Below are 18,138 nucleotides of genomic sequence, written 5' to 3'. Positions count from 1 at the left end.
ACTGAGGAAAACAGAGTAAAAGTTTCTCCTGCACAAACCGTTCCCTTTGTGCTAGATGAACGAACGTCTCTCCACATGCTCATTTCTGAGAGATAATTATGTGTGAAATCCGGTCCCTTCACCTAGCTTGTTGGAAAAACTAAGTTTCTTTTCAGTTGCAAAATACACTCCATACTTATATATGGGGATGTTATAGCTCTAACTCGGGTTTACAGTGAAAAACTGCAGGAACTTAATACTGGCACTAGGAAACAGACCGAGATACCAGAGAAAAAGTTACTCCTGCAACCAGATCCTTTTGTGCTAGATGAACGAACGTCTCTCCACATGCTCAGTTCTGAGAGATATAAGTGTGTGTGAAAGCCGTTATTCAATTTGCTTGTTGAGAAGAGAAAGTTTCTTTTCAGTTGCAAACTACACTCCATACATATATATTGGGAGGTACTAGCTCCAACTCGGTTTTACAGTGAAAACTGCAGGAACATCAACCCGGCACTAGGAAACACACAGAGATACCAGAGAATAAGTTTCTCCTTCAACCTGTTCCATTTGTGCCAGATGAACAAACATCTCTCCACATGCCCAGTTCTGAGAAAACAGTGTGCGTGAAAGCCGTCCTTCACTTAGCTTGTTTGGAACACAAATTTTCTTTTCAGTGGCAAAGTACACTCCATACATATATATGTGGAGGTAGTAGCTCCAACTTTGTTTTACAGTAAAAACTGCAGGAACTTCAAACCGGCACTAGGAAACAGAGTGAGAAACCAGAGTAAAAGTTTCTCCTGCAACCCGTTCGAATTGTGCTAGATGAACGAATGTCTCTCCACTTACTCAGTTCTAAGAGATAAGTGTGTTTGAAAGCCGTCCTTCACTTAGCTTGTTGGGAACACAAAGATTCTTTACAGTTGTAAACAACACTCCATACATATATATGGTGAGGTACTAGCTCCAAATCGTTTTTACAGTGAAAGCTGCAGGAAGTTCAAACCGGCAGGAGGAAACAGACTGAGAAAGCAGAGCAGAAGTTTCTCCTGCAACCCGTTCCATTTGTGCTAGATTAACGAACGTCTCTCCACATGCTCAGTTCTGAAAGGTAAGTGTTGTGAAAGCCGAACTTCAATTAGCTTGTTGGGAACACAAATTTTCTTTTCAGTTGCAAACTACACTCCATACATATATATGGGGAGGTACAAGCTCCAACACGGATTTACTGTAAAAACTGCTGGAACTTCAAACCGGCACTTCGAAACAGAATGAGAAACCAGATTAAAAGTTTCTCTTGCAACCCGTTCCCTTTTTTCTAAATGAATGAACGTCTCTAAACATGCTCAGTTCTGAGAGATAAGTGTTTGTGAAAGCCGTACTTCACTTAGGTTCTTGGGAAAACAAAGTCTCGTTTCAGTTGCAAACTACACACCTTAAATATATATGGGGATGTACTATCTGCAACACGGTTTTACGGTGAAAAAGCTGGAACTTCAAACCGGAACTAGGAAACAGCCTGAGAATACAGTGTAATAGTTTTTGCTGCAAAACGTTTCCTTTGTGCTAAATGACCGAACGTCTCTCCACATGCTCAGTTTTGAGAGATAAGTGTGTGTGAAAGCCGTCCTTCACCCAGCTTGTTGGTAGCAGAAAGTTTCTTTTCAGTTGCAAACTACACTCCATACATATATGTGGGGAGGTACTAGCACCAACTTTTTTTACAGTGAAAACTGCTGGAACTTCAAACAGGCACAAGGAAACAGAATGAGAAACTAGAGTAAAAGTTTCTCCTGCCACCAGTTCCATATGTGCTATATGAACGAATGACTCTCCACATGCTCATTTCTGAGAGAATTTGTGTGTGAAAGCCGTCATTCACCTAGCTTGTTGGGAACACAAAGTCTGTATTCAGTTTCCATCTGCACTGCATACATATATATGGGGAGGTACTAGCTCCAACTCGGTTTTACAGTGAAAACTGCAGGAACTTCATACCGGCACTAGGAATCACACTGAATCCAGAGAAAAAGTTTCTCCTGCAACACTTTCCCTTTATGCTAGATGAACGAACGTCTCTCCACATGCTCATTTCTGAGAGATAATTATGTGTGAAAGCCGTCCATTACCTAGGTTGTTGGGAACAAAAAGTTTCTTTTCAGTTGCTAACTATACTCCAAACATATATATGGGAGGTACAAGCTCCAACTCGGTTTTACAGTGAAAACTGCAGGAACTTCAAAGCAGCACTAGGAAACAGACTGAGAAACCAGAGTAAAATTTTCTCCTGCAAGATTTTCCTTTTTGCTAGATGAACGAAAGTCTCTACACATGCTCAGTTCTGAGAGATAAATGTGTGTGAAAGCCGTCCTTCTCCTAGCTTGTTTGTAACAGAATTTTTTTTTCAGTTGCATATTCCTCTCCATACATATATATGGGGAGATATAAGCTCCACCTCGGTTTTACAGTAAAAACTGCAGAAATTTCAAACCGGCACTAGGAAACAGTCTGAGAATCCAGAGTAAATATTTCTTCTGCAACCCGTTCCCTTGGTTCTAGATGAAAGAAAGTCTCTCCAAATGCTCAGATCTGAGGGACAAGTATGTGTGAAAGCTGTAGATCACCTAGCTTGTTTGGAACACAAAGTTTCTTTTCATTTGCAAACTATAATCCATACATATATGTGGGAGGTACTAGCTCCAACTCGGTTTTACAGTGAAAACTGCAGGAATTTCAAACAGACACAAACAAACTGAGAAACCAGAGTAAAATTTCTTCTGCAATCCATTCCATTTGTCCTAGATGAACGAACGTCTCCCCACATTCTCAGTTGTGAGAGATAAATGTGTGTGAATGCCGTCCTTCAACTAGCCTGTTGGGAACACAATGATTCTTTTCAGTTGCAAACTACACTCTATACATTTGTATGGGGAGGTACTAGCTCCATCTATTTTTCAATTGAAAACGGCAGAAATTTCAAACTGGCACTAGGAAACAGACTGAGAAACTAGAGTAAAATTTTCTCCTGCAAACCTTTCCCTTTGTGCTAGATGAACGAACGTCTCTGCACATGCTCATTTCGGAGAGAAAATTGTGTGTGAAAGCCGTCCTTCAACTAGCATTTTGGGAACACTAATTTTCTTCTAAGTTGCAAACTACAATCCATACAAATATATGGAAGGTCTTAGCTCCAACACGGTTTTACAGTGAAAACTGCAGGAACTTCAAACATGCACTAACAAACAGACTGAGAAAACAGAGTAAAAGTTTCTCCTGCAAACCGTTCCCTTTGTGCTAGATGAACGAACGTCTCTCCACATGCTCATTTCTGAGAGATAATTATGTGTGAAATCCGTCCTTCACCTAGCTTGTTGGAAAAACTAAGTTTCTTTTCAGTTGCAAAATACACTCCATACTTATATATGGGGATGTTATAGCTCTAACTCGGGTTTACAGTGAAAACTGCAGGAACTTAATACTGGCACTAGGAAACAGACCGAGATACCAGAGAAAAAGTTACTCCTGCAACCAGATCCTTTTGTGCTAGATGAACGAACGTCTCTCCACATGCTCAGTTCTGAGAGATAAGTGTGTGTGAAAGCCGTTATTCAATTTGCTTGTTGAGAAGAGAAAGTTTCTTTTCAGTTGCAAACTACACTCCATACATATATATTGGGAGGTACTAGCTCCAACTCGGTTTTACAGTGAAAACTGCAGGAACATCAACCCGGCACTAGGAAACACACAGAGATACCAGAGAATAAGTTTCTCCTTCAACCTGTTCCATTTGTGCCAGATGAACAAACATCTCTCCACATGCCCAGTTCTGAGAAAACAGTGTGCGTGAAAGCCGTCCTTCACTTAGCTTGTTTGGAACACAAATTTTCTTTTCAGTGGCAAAGTACACTCCATACATATATATGTGGAGGTAGTAGCTCCAACTTTGTTTTACAGTAAAAACTGCAGGAACTTCAAACCGGCACTAGGAAACAGAGTGAGAAACCAGAGTAAAAGTTTCTCCTGCAACCCGTTCGAATTGTGCTAGATGAACGAATGTCTCTCCACTTACTCAGTTCTAAGAGATAAGTGTGTTTGAAAGCCGTCCTTCACTTAGCTTGTTGGGAACACAAAGATTCTTTACAGTTGTAAACAACACTCCATACATATATATGGTGAGGTACTAGCTCCAAATCGTTTTTACAGTGAAAGCTGCAGGAAGTTCAAACCGGCAGGAGGAAACAGACTGAGAAAGCAGAGCAGAAGTTTCTCCTGCAACCCGTTCCATTTGTGCTAGATTAACGAACGTCTCTCCACATGCTCAGTTCTGAAAGGTAAGTGTTGTGAAAGCCGAACTTCAATTAGCTTGTTGGGAACACAAATTTTCTTTTCAGTTGCAAACTACACTCCATACATATATATGGGGAGGTACAAGCTCCAACACGGATTTACTGTAAAAACTGCTGGAACTTCAAACCGGCACTTCGAAACAGAATGAGAAACCAGATTAAAAGTTTCTCTTGCAACCCGTTCCCTTTTTTCTAAATGAATGAACGTCTCTAAACATGCTCAGTTCTGAGAGATAAGTGTTTGTGAAAGCCGTACTTCACTTAGGTTCTTGGGAAAACAAAGTCTCGTTTCAGTTGCAAACTACACACCTTAAATATATATGGGGATGTACTATCTGCAACACGGTTTTACGGTGAAAAAGCTGGAACTTCAAACCGGAACTAGGAAACAGCCTGAGAATACAGTGTAATAGTTTTTGCTGCAAAACGTTTCCTTTGTGCTAAATGACCGAACGTCTCTCCACATGCTCAGTTTTGAGAGATAAGTGTGTGTGAAAGCCGTCCTTCACCCAGCTTGTTGGTAGCAGAAAGTTTCTTTTCAGTTGCAAACTACACTCCATACATATATGTGGGGAGGTACTAGCACCAACTTTTTTTACAGTGAAAACTGCTGGAACTTCAAACAGGCACAAGGAAACAGAATGAGAAACTAGAGTAAAAGTTTCTCCTGCCACCAGTTCCATATGTGCTATATGAACGAATGACTCTCCACATGCTCATTTCTGAGAGAATTTGTGTGTGAAAGCCGTCATTCACCTAGCTTGTTGGGAACACAAAGTCTGTATTCAGTTTCCATCTGCACTGCATACATATATATGGGGAGGTACTAGCTCCAACTCGGTTTTACAGTGAAAACTGCAGGAACTTCATACCGGCACTAGGAATCACACTGAATCCAGAGAAAAAGTTTCTCCTGCAACACTTTCCCTTTATGCTAGATGAACGAACGTCTCTCCACATGCTCATTTCTGAGAGATAATTATGTGTGAAAGCCGTCCATTACCTAGGTTGTTGGGAACAAAAAGTTTCTTTTCAGTTGCTAACTATACTCCAAACATATATATGGGAGGTACAAGCTCCAACTCGGTTTTACAGTGAAAACTGCAGGAACTTCAAAGCAGCACTAGGAAACAGACTGAGAAACCAGAGTAAAATTTTCTCCTGCAAGATTTTCCTTTTTGCTAGATGAACGAAAGTCTCTACACATGCTCAGTTCTGAGAGATAAATGTGTGTGAAAGCCGTCCTTCTCCTAGCTTGTTTGTAACAGAATTTTTTTTTCAGTTGCATATTCCTCTCCATACATATATATGGGGAGATATAAGCTCCACCTCGGTTTTACAGTAAAAACTGCAGAAATTTCAAACCGGCACTAGGAAACAGTCTGAGAATCCAGAGTAAATATTTCTTCTGCAACCCGTTCCCTTGGTTCTAGATGAAAGAAAGTCTCTCCAAATGCTCAGATCTGAGGGACAAGTATGTGTGAAAGCTGTAGATCACCTAGCTTGTTTGGAACACAAAGTTTCTTTTCATTTGCAAACTATAATCCATACATATATGTGGGAGGTACTAGCTCCAACTCGGTTTTACAGTGAAAACTGCAGGAATTTCAAACAGACACAAACAAACTGAGAAACCAGAGTAAAATTTCTTCTGCAATCCATTCCATTTGTCCTAGATGAACGAACGTCTCCCCACATTCTCAGTTGTGAGAGATAAATGTGTGTGAATGCCGTCCTTCAACTAGCCTGTTGGGAACACAATGATTCTTTTCAGTTGCAAACTACACTCTATACATTTGTATGGGGAGGTACTAGCTCCATCTATTTTTCAATTGAAAACGGCAGAAATTTCAAACTGGCACTAGGAAACAGACTGAGAAACTAGAGTAAAATTTTCTCCTGCAAACCTTTCCCTTTGTGCTAGATGAACGAACGTCTCTGCACATGCTCATTTCGGAGAGAAAATTGTGTGTGAAAGCCGTCCTTCAACTAGCATTTTGGGAACACTAATTTTCTTCTAAGTTGCAAACTACAATCCATACAAATATATGGAAGGTCTTAGCTCCAACACGGTTTTACAGTGAAAACTGCAGGAACTTCAAACATGCACTAACAAACAGACTGAGAAAACAGAGTAAAAGTTTCTCCTGCAAACCGTTCCCTTTGTGCTAGATGAACGAACGTCTCTCCACATGCTCATTTCTGAGAGATAATTATGTGTGAAATCCGTCCTTCACCTAGCTTGTTGGAAAAACTAAGTTTCTTTTCAGTTGCAAAATACACTCCATACTTATATATGGGGATGTTATAGCTCTAACTCGGGTTTACAGTGAAAACTGCAGGAACTTAATACTGGCACTAGGAAACAGACCGAGATACCAGAGAAAAAGTTACTCCTGCAACCAGATCCTTTTGTGCTAGATGAACGAACGTCTCTCCACATGCTCAGTTCTGAGAGATAAGTGTGTGTGAAAGCCGTTATTCAATTTGCTTGTTGAGAAGAGAAAGTTTCTTTTCAGTTGCAAACTACACTCCATACATATATATTGGGAGGTACTAGCTCCAACTCGGTTTTACAGTGAAAACTGCAGGAACATCAACCCGGCACTAGGAAACACACAGAGATACCAGAGAATAAGTTTCTCCTTCAACCTGTTCCATTTGTGCCAGATGAACAAACATCTCTCCACATGCCCAGTTCTGAGAAAACAGTGTGCGTGAAAGCCGTCCTTCACTTAGCTTGTTTGGAACACAAATTTTCTTTTCAGTGGCAAAGTACACTCCATACATATATATGTGGAGGTAGTAGCTCCAACTTTGTTTTACAGTAAAAACTGCAGGAACTTCAAACCGGCACTAGGAAACAGAGTGAGAAACCAGAGTAAAAGTTTCTCCTGCAACCCGTTCGAATTGTGCTAGATGAACGAATGTCTCTCCACTTACTCAGTTCTAAGAGATAAGTGTGTTTGAAAGCCGTCCTTCACTTAGCTTGTTGGGAACACAAAGATTCTTTACAGTTGTAAACAACACTCCATACATATATATGGTGAGGTACTAGCTCCAAATCGTTTTTACAGTGAAAGCTGCAGGAAGTTCAAACCGGCAGGAGGAAACAGACTGAGAAAGCAGAGCAGAAGTTTCTCCTGCAACCCGTTCCATTTGTGCTAGATTAACGAACGTCTCTCCACATGCTCAGTTCTGAAAGGTAAGTGTTGTGAAAGCCGAACTTCAATTAGCTTGTTGGGAACACAAATTTTCTTTTCAGTTGCAAACTACACTCCATACATATATATGGGGAGGTACAAGCTCCAACACGGATTTACTGTAAAAACTGCTGGAACTTCAAACCGGCACTTCGAAACAGAATGAGAAACCAGATTAAAAGTTTCTCCTGCAACCCGTTCCCTTTTTTCTAAATGAATGAACGTCTCTAAACATGCTCAGTTCTGAGAGATAAGTGTTTGTGAAAGCCGTACTTCACTTAGGTTCTTGGGAAAACAAAGTCTCGTTTCAGTTGCAAACTACACACCTTAAATATATATGGGGATGTACTATCTGCAACACGGTTTTACGGTGAAAAAGCTGGAACTTCAAACCGGAACTAGGAAACAGCCTGAGAATACAGTGTAATAGTTTTTGCTGCAAAACGTTTCCTTTGTGCTAAATGACCGAACGTCTCTCCACATGCTCAGTTTTGAGAGATAAGTGTGTGTGAAAGCCGTCCTTCACCCAGCTTGTTGGTAGCAGAAAGTTTCTTTTCAGTTGCAAACTACACTCCATACATATATGTGGGGAGGTACTAGCACCAACTTTTTTTACAGTGAAAACTGCTGGAACTTCAAACAGGCACAAGGAAACAGAATGAGAAACTAGAGTAAAAGTTTCTCCTGCCACCAGTTCCATATGTGCTATATGAACGAATGACTCTCCACATGCTCATTTCTGAGAGAATTTGTGTGTGAAAGCCGTCATTCACCTAGCTTGTTGGGAACACAAAGTCTGTATTCAGTTTCCATCTGCACTGCATACATATATATGGGGAGGTACTAGCTCCAACTCGGTTTTACAGTGAAAACTGCAGGAACTTCATACCGGCACTAGGAATCACACTGAATCCAGAGAAAAAGTTTCTCCTGCAACACTTTCCCTTTATGCTAGATGAACGAACGTCTCTCCACATGCTCATTTCTGAGAGATAATTATGTGTGAAAGCCGTCCATTACCTAGGTTGTTGGGAACAAAAAGTTTCTTTTCAGTTGCTAACTATACTCCAAACATATATATGGGAGGTACAAGCTCCAACTCGGTTTTACAGTGAAAACTGCAGGAACTTCAAAGCAGCACTAGGAAACAGACTGAGAAACCAGAGTAAAATTTTCTCCTGCAAGATTTTCCTTTTTGCTAGATGAACAAAAGTCTCTACACATGCTCAGTTCTGAGAGATAAATGTGTGTGAAAGCCGTCCTTCTCCTAGCTTGTTTGTAACAGAATTTTTTTTTCAGTTGCATATTCCTCTCCATACATATATATGGGGAGATATAAGCTCCACCTCGGTTTTACAGTAAAAACTGCAGAAATTTCAAACCGGCACTAGGAAACAGTCTGAGAATCCAGAGTAAATATTTCTTCTGCAACCCGTTCCCTTGGTTCTAGATGAAAGAAAGTCTCTCCAAATGCTCAGATCTGAGGGACAAGTATGTGTGAAAGCTGTAGATCACCTAGCTTGTTTGGAACACAAAGTTTCTTTTCATTTGCAAACTATAATCCATACATATATGTGGGAGGTACTAGCTCCAACTCGGTTTTACAGTGAAAACTGCAGGAATTTCAAACAGACACAAACAAACTGAGAAACCAGAGTAAAATTTCTTCTGCAATCCATTCCATTTGTCCTAGATGAACGAACGTCTCCCCACATTCTCAGTTGTGAGAGATAAATGTGTGTGAATGCCGTCCTTCAACTAGCCTGTTGGGAACACAATGATTCTTTTCAGTTGCAAACTACACTCTATACATTTGTATGGGGAGGTACTAGCTCCATCTATTTTTCAATTGAAAACGGCAGAAATTTCAAACTGGCACTAGGAAACAGACTGAGAAACTAGAGTAAAATTTTCTCCTGCAAACCTTTCCCTTTGTGCTAGATGAACGAACGTCTCTGCACATGCTCATTTCGGAGAGAAAATTGTGTGTGAAAGCCGTCCTTCAACTAGCATTTTGGGAACACTAATTTTCTTCTAAGTTGCAAACTACAATCCATACAAATATATGGAAGGTCTTAGCTCCAACACGGTTTTACAGTGAAAACTGCAGGAACTTCAAACATGCACTAACAAACAGACTGAGAAAACAGAGTAAAAGTTTCTCCTGCAAACCGTTCCCTTTGTGCTAGATGAACGAACGTCTCTCCACATGCTCATTTCTGAGAGATAATTATGTGTGAAATCCGTCCTTCACCTAGCTTGTTGGAAAAACTAAGTTTCTTTTCAGTTGCAAAATACACTCCATACTTATATATGGGGATGTTATAGCTCTAACTCGGGTTTACAGTGAAAACTGCAGGAACTTAATACTGGCACTAGGAAACAGACCGAGATACCAGAGAAAAAGTTACTCCTGCAACCAGATCCTTTTGTGCTAGATGAACGAACGTCTCTCCACATGCTCAGTTCTGAGAGATAAGTGTGTGTGAAAGCCGTTATTCAATTTGCTTGTTGAGAAGAGAAAGTTTCTTTTCAGTTGCAAACTACACTCCATACATATATATTGGGAGGTACTAGCTCCAACTCGGTTTTACAGTGAAAACTGCAGGAACATCAACCCGGCACTAGGAAACACACAGAGATACCAGAGAATAAGTTTCTCCTTCAACCTGTTCCATTTGTGCCAGATGAACAAACATCTCTCCACATGCCCAGTTCTGAGAAAACAGTGTGCGTGAAAGCCGTCCTTCACTTAGCTTGTTTGGAACACAAATTTTCTTTTCAGTGGCAAAGTACACTCCATACATATATATGTGGAGGTAGTAGCTCCAACTTTGTTTTACAGTAAAAACTGCAGGAACTTCAAACCGGCACTAGGAAACAGAGTGAGAAACCAGAGTAAAAGTTTCTCCTGCAACCCGTTCGAATTGTGCTAGATGAACGAATGTCTCTCCACTTACTCAGTTCTAAGAGATAAGTGTGTTTGAAAGCCGTCCTTCACTTAGCTTGTTGGGAACACAAAGATTCTTTACAGTTGTAAACAACACTCCATACATATATATGGTGAGGTACTAGCTCCAAATCGTTTTTACAGTGAAAGCTGCAGGAAGTTCAAACCGGCAGGAGGAAACAGACTGAGAAAGCAGAGCAGAAGTTTCTCCTGCAACCCGTTCCATTTGTGCTAGATTAACGAACGTCTCTCCACATGCTCAGTTCTGAAAGGTAAGTGTTGTGAAAGCCGAACTTCAATTAGCTTGTTGGGAACACAAATTTTCTTTTCAGTTGCAAACTACACTCCATACATATATATGGGGAGGTACAAGCTCCAACACGGATTTACTGTAAAAACTGCTGGAACTTCAAACCGGCACTTCGAAACAGAATGAGAAACCAGATTAAAAGTTTCTCCTGCAACCCGTTCCCTTTTTTCTAAATGAATGAACGTCTCTAAACATGCTCAGTTCTGAGAGATAAGTGTTTGTGAAAGCCGTACTTCACTTAGGTTCTTGGGAAAACAAAGTCTCGTTTCAGTTGCAAACTACACACCTTAAATATATATGGGGATGTACTATCTGCAACACGGTTTTACGGTGAAAAAGCTGGAACTTCAAACCGGAACTAGGAAACAGCCTGAGAATACAGTGTAATAGTTTTTGCTGCAAAACGTTTCCTTTGTGCTAAATGACCGAACGTCTCTCCACATGCTCAGTTTTGAGAGATAAGTGTGTGTGAAAGCCGTCCTTCACCCAGCTTGTTGGTAGCAGAAAGTTTCTTTTCAGTTGCAAACTACACTCCATACATATATGTGGGGAGGTACTAGCACCAACTTTTTTTACAGTGAAAACTGCTGGAACTTCAAACAGGCACAAGGAAACAGAATGAGAAACTAGAGTAAAAGTTTCTCCTGCCACCAGTTCCATATGTGCTATATGAACGAATGACTCTCCACATGCTCATTTCTGAGAGAATTTGTGTGTGAAAGCCGTCATTCACCTAGCTTGTTGGGAACACAAAGTCTGTATTCAGTTTCCATCTGCACTGCATACATATATATGGGGAGGTACTAGCTCCAACTCGGTTTTACAGTGAAAACTGCAGGAACTTCATACCGGCACTAGGAATCACACTGAATCCAGAGAAAAAGTTTCTCCTGCAACACTTTCCCTTTATGCTAGATGAACGAACGTCTCTCCACATGCTCATTTCTGAGAGATAATTATGTGTGAAAGCCGTCCATTACCTAGGTTGTTGGGAACAAAAAGTTTCTTTTCAGTTGCTAACTATACTCCAAACATATATATGGGAGGTACAAGCTCCAACTCGGTTTTACAGTGAAAACTGCAGGAACTTCAAAGCAGCACTAGGAAACAGACTGAGAAACCAGAGTAAAATTTTCTCCTGCAAGATTTTCCTTTTTGCTAGATGAACGAAAGTCTCTACACATGCTCAGTTCTGAGAGATAAATGTGTGTGAAAGCCGTCCTTCTCCTAGCTTGTTTGTAACAGAATTTTTTTTTCAGTTGCATATTCCTCTCCATACATATATATGGGGAGATATAAGCTCCACCTCGGTTTTACAGTAAAAACTGCAGAAATTTCAAACCGGCACTAGGAAACAGTCTGAGAATCCAGAGTAAATATTTCTTCTGCAACCCGTTCCCTTGGTTCTAGATGAAAGAAAGTCTCTCCAAATGCTCAGATCTGAGGGACAAGTATGTGTGAAAGCTGTAGATCACCTAGCTTGTTTGGAACACAAAGTTTCTTTTCATTTGCAAACTATAATCCATACATATATGTGGGAGGTACTAGCTCCAACTCGGTTTTACAGTGAAAACTGCAGGAATTTCAAACAGACACAAACAAACTGAGAAACCAGAGTAAAATTTCTTCTGCAATCCATTCCATTTGTCCTAGATGAACGAACGTCTCCCCACATTCTCAGTTGTGAGAGATAAATGTGTGTGAATGCCGTCCTTCAACTAGCCTGTTGGGAACACAATGATTCTTTTCAGTTGCAAACTACACTCTATACATTTGTATGGGGAGGTACTAGCTCCATCTATTTTTCAATTGAAAACGGCAGAAATTTCAAACTGGCACTAGGAAACAGACTGAGAAACTAGAGTAAAATTTTCTCCTGCAAACCTTTCCCTTTGTGCTAGATGAACGAACGTCTCTGCACATGCTCATTTCGGAGAGAAAATTGTGTGTGAAAGCCGTCCTTCAACTAGCATTTTGGGAACACTAATTTTCTTCTAAGTTGCAAACTACAATCCATACAAATATATGGAAGGTCTTAGCTCCAACACGGTTTTACAGTGAAAACTGCAGGAACTTCAAACATGCACTAACAAACAGACTGAGAAAACAGAGTAAAAGTTTCTCCTGCAAACCGTTCCCTTTGTGCTAGATGAACGAACGTCTCTCCACATGCTCATTTCTGAGAGATAATTATGTGTGAAATCCGTCCTTCACCTAGCTTGTTGGAAAAACTAAGTTTCTTTTCAGTTGCAAAATACACTCCATACTTATATATGGGGATGTTATAGCTCTAACTCGGGTTTACAGTGAAAACTGCAGGAACTTAATACTGGCACTAGGAAACAGACCGAGATACCAGAGAAAAAGTTACTCCTGCAACCAGATCCTTTTGTGCTAGATGAACGAACGTCTCTCCACATGCTCAGTTCTGAGAGATAAGTGTGTGTGAAAGCCGTTATTCAATTTGCTTGTTGAGAAGAGAAAGTTTCTTTTCAGTTGCAAACTACACTCCATACATATATATTGGGAGGTACTAGCTCCAACTCGGTTTTACAGTGAAAACTGCAGGAACATCAACCCGGCACTAGGAAACACACAGAGATACCAGAGAATAAGTTTCTCCTTCAACCTGTTCCATTTGTGCCAGATGAACAAACATCTCTCCACATGCCCAGTTCTGAGAAAACAGTGTGCGTGAAAGCCGTCCTTCACTTAGCTTGTTTGGAACACAAATTTTCTTTTCAGTGGCAAAGTACACTCCATACATATATATGTGGAGGTAGTAGCTCCAACTTTGTTTTACAGTAAAAACTGCAGGAACTTCAAACCGGCACTAGGAAACAGAGTGAGAAACCAGAGTAAAAGTTTCTCCTGCAACCCGTTCGAATTGTGCTAGATGAACGAATGTCTCTCCACTTACTCAGTTCTAAGAGATAAGTGTGTTTGAAAGCCGTCCTTCACTTAGCTTGTTGGGAACACAAAGATTCTTTACAGTTGTAAACAACACTCCATACATATATATGGTGAGGTACTAGCTCCAAATCGTTTTTACAGTGAAAGCTGCAGGAAGTTCAAACCGGCAGGAGGAAACAGACTGAGAAAGCAGAGCAGAAGTTTCTCCTGCAACCCGTTCCATTTGTGCTAGATTAACGAACGTCTCTCCACATGCTCAGTTCTGAAAGGTAAGTGTTGTGAAAGCCGAACTTCAATTAGCTTGTTGGGAACACAAATTTTCTTTTCAGTTGCAAACTACACTCCATACATATATATGGGGAGGTACAAGCTCCAACACGGATTTACTGTAAAAACTGCTGGAACTTCAAACCGGCACTTCGAAACAGAATGAGAAACCAGATTAAAAGTTTCTCCTGCAACCCGTTCCCTTTTTTCTAAATGAATGAACGTCTCTAAACATGCTCAGTTCTGAGAGATAAGTGTTTGTGAAAGCCGTACTTCACTTAGGTTCTTGGGAAAACAAAGTCTCGTTTCAGTTGCAAACTACACACCTTAAATATATATGGGGATGTACTATCTGCAACACGGTTTTACGGTGAAAAAGCTGGAACTTCAAACCGGAACTAGGAAACAGCCTGAGAATACAGTGTAATAGTTTTTGCTGCAAAACGTTTCCTTTGTGCTAAATGACCGAACGTCTCTCCACATGCTCAGTTTTGAGAGATAAGTGTGTGTGAAAGCCGTCCTTCACCCAGCTTGTTGGTAGCAGAAAGTTTCTTTTCAGTTGCAAACTACACTCCATACATATATGTGGGGAGGTACTAGCACCAACTTTTTTTACAGTGAAAACTGCTGGAACTTCAAACAGGCACAAGGAAACAGAATGAGAAACTAGAGTAAAAGTTTCTCCTGCCACCAGTTCCATATGTGCTATATGAACGAATGACTCTCCACATGCTCATTTCTGAGAGAATTTGTGTGTGAAAGCCGTCATTCACCTAGCTTGTTGGGAACACAAAGTCTGTATTCAGTTTCCATCTGCACTGCATACATATATATGGGGAGGTACTAGCTCCAACTCGGTTTTACAGTGAAAACTGCAGGAACTTCATACCGGCACTAGGAATCACACTGAATCCAGAGAAAAAGTTTCTCCTGCAACACTTTCCCTTTATGCTAGATGAACGAACGTCTCTCCACATGCTCATTTCTGAGAGATAATTATGTGTGAAAGCCGTCCATTACCTAGGTTGTTGGGAACAAAAAGTTTCTTTTCAGTTGCTAACTATACTCCAAACATATATATGGGAGGTACAAGCTCCAACTCGGTTTTACAGTGAAAACTGCAGGAACTTCAAAGCAGCACTAGGAAACAGACTGAGAAACCAGAGTAAAATTTTCTCCTGCAAGATTTTCCTTTTTGCTAGATGAACGAAAGTCTCTACACATGCTCAGTTCTGAGAGATAAATGTGTGTGAAAGCCGTCCTTCTCCTAGCTTGTTTGTAACAGAATTTTTTTTTCAGTTGCATATTCCTCTCCATACATATATATGGGGAGATATAAGCTCCACCTCGGTTTTACAGTAAAAACTGCAGAAATTTCAAACCGGCACTAGGAAACAGTCTGAGAATCCAGAGTAAATATTTCTTCTGCAACCCGTTCCCTTGGTTCTAGATGAAAGAAAGTCTCTCCAAATGCTCAGATCTGAGGGACAAGTATGTGTGAAAGCTGTAGATCACCTAGCTTGTTTGGAACACAAAGTTTCTTTTCATTTGCAAACTATAATCCATACATATATGTGGGAGGTACTAGCTCCAACTCGGTTTTACAGTGAAAACTGCAGGAATTTCAAACAGACACAAACAAACTGAGAAACCAGAGTAAAATTTCTTCTGCAATCCATTCCATTTGTCCTAGATGAACGAACGTCTCCCCACATTCTCAGTTGTGAGAGATAAATGTGTGTGAATGCCGTCCTTCAACTAGCCTGTTGGGAACACAATGATTCTTTTCAGTTGCAAACTACACTCTATACATTTGTATGGGGAGGTACTAGCTCCATCTATTTTTCAATTGAAAACGGCAGAAATTTCAAACTGGCACTAGGAAACAGACTGAGAAACTAGAGTAAAATTTTCTCCTGCAAACCTTTCCCTTTGTGCTAGATGAACGAACGTCTCTGCACATGCTCATTTCGGAGAGAAAATTGTGTGTGAAAGCCGTCCTTCAACTAGCATTTTGGGAACACTAATTTTCTTCTAAGTTGCAAACTACAATCCATACAAATATATGGAAGGTCTTAGCTCCAACACGGTTTTACAGTGAAAACTGCAGGAACTTCAAACATGCACTAACAAACAGACTGAGAAAACAGAGTAAAAGTTTCTCCTGCAAACCGTTCCCTTTGTGCTAGATGAACGAACGTCTCTCCACATGCTCATTTCTGAGAGATAATTATGTGTGAAATCCGTCCTTCACCTAGCTTGTTGGAAAAACTAAGTTTCTTTTCAGTTGCAAAATACACTCCATACTTATATATGGGGATGTTATAGCTCTAACTCGGGTTTACAGTGAAAACTGCAGGAACTTAATACTGGCACTAGGAAACAGACCGAGATACCAGAGAAAAAGTTACTCCTGCAACCAGATCCTTTTGTGCTAGATGAACGAACGTCTCTCCACATGCTCAGTTCTGAGAGATAAGTGTGTGTGAAAGCCGTTATTCAATTTGCTTGTTGAGAAGAGAAAGTTTCTTTTCAGTTGCAAACTACACTCCATACATATATATTGGGAGGTACTAGCTCCAACTCGGTTTTACAGTGAAAACTGCAGGAACATCAACCCGGCACTAGGAAACACACAGAGATACCAGAGAATAAGTTTCTCCTTCAACCTGTTCCATTTGTGCCAGATGAACAAACATCTCTCCACATGCCCAGTTCTGAGAAAACAGTGTGCGTGAAAGCCGTCCTTCACTTAGCTTGTTTGGAACACAAATTTTCTTTTCAGTGGCAAAGTACACTCCATACATATATATGTGGAGGTAGTAGCTCCAACTTTGTTTTACAGTAAAAACTGCAGGAACTTCAAACCGGCACTAGGAAACAGAGTGAGAAACCAGAGTAAAAGTTTCTCCTGCAACCCGTTCGAATTGTGCTAGATGAACGAATGTCTCTCCACTTACTCAGTTCTAAGAGATAAGTGTGTTTGAAAGCCGTCCTTCACTTAGCTTGTTGGGAACACAAAGATTCTTTACAGTTGTAAACAACACTCCATACATATATATGGTGAGGTACTAGCTCCAAATCGTTTTTACAGTGAAAGCTGCAGGAAGTTCAAACCGGCAGGAGGAAACAGACTGAGAAAGCAGAGCAGAAGTTTCTCCTGCAACCCGTTCCATTTGTGCTAGATTAACGAACGTCTCTCCACATGCTCAGTTCTGAAAGGTAAGTGTTGTGAAAGCCGAACTTCAATTAGCTTGTTGGGAACACAAATTTTCTTTTCAGTTGCAAACTACACTCCATACATATATATGGGGAGGTACAAGCTCCAACACGGATTTACTGTAAAAACTGCTGGAACTTCAAACCGGCACTTCGAAACAGAATGAGAAACCAGATTAAAAGTTTCTCCTGCAACCCGTTCCCTTTTTTCTAAATGAATGAACGTCTCTAAACATGCTCAGTTCTGAGAGATAAGTGTTTGTGAAAGCCGTACTTCACTTAGGTTCTTGGGAAAACAAAGTCTCGTTTCAGTTGCAAACTACACACCTTAAATATATATGGGGATGTACTATCTGCAACACGGTTTTACGGTGAAAAAGCTGGAACTTCAAACCGGAACTAGGAAACAGCCTGAGAATACAGTGTAATAGTTTTTGCTGCAAAACGTTTCCTTTGTGCTAAATGACCGAACGTCTCTCCACATGCTCAGTTTTGAGAGATAAGTGTGTGTGAAAGCCGTCCTTCACCCAGCTTGTTGGTAGCAGAAAGTTTCTTTTCAGTTGCAAACTACACTCCATACATATATGTGGGGAGGTACTAGCACCAACTTTTTTTACAGTGAAAACTGCTGGAACTTCAAACAGGCACAAGGAAACAGAATGAGAAACTAGAGTAAAAGTTTCTCCTGCCACCAGTTCCATATGTGCTATATGAACGAATGACTCTCCACATGCTCATTTCTGAGAGAATTTGTGTGTGAAAGCCGTCATTCACCTAGCTTGTTGGGAACACAAAGACTGTATTCAGTTTCCATCTGCACTGCATACATATATATGGGGAGGTACTAGCTCCAACTCGGTTTTACAGTGAAAACTGCAGGAACTTCATACCGGCACTAGGAATCACACTGAATCCAGAGAAAAAGTTTCTCCTGCAACACTTTCCCTT

Source organism: Camelus bactrianus, chromosome 12 (genome assembly GCF_048773025.1).
Source record: "Camelus bactrianus isolate YW-2024 breed Bactrian camel chromosome 12, ASM4877302v1, whole genome shotgun sequence".
NCBI lineage: Eukaryota > Metazoa > Chordata > Mammalia > Artiodactyla > Camelidae > Camelus > Camelus bactrianus.
Note: the sequence above shows the minus strand (reverse complement) of the source record.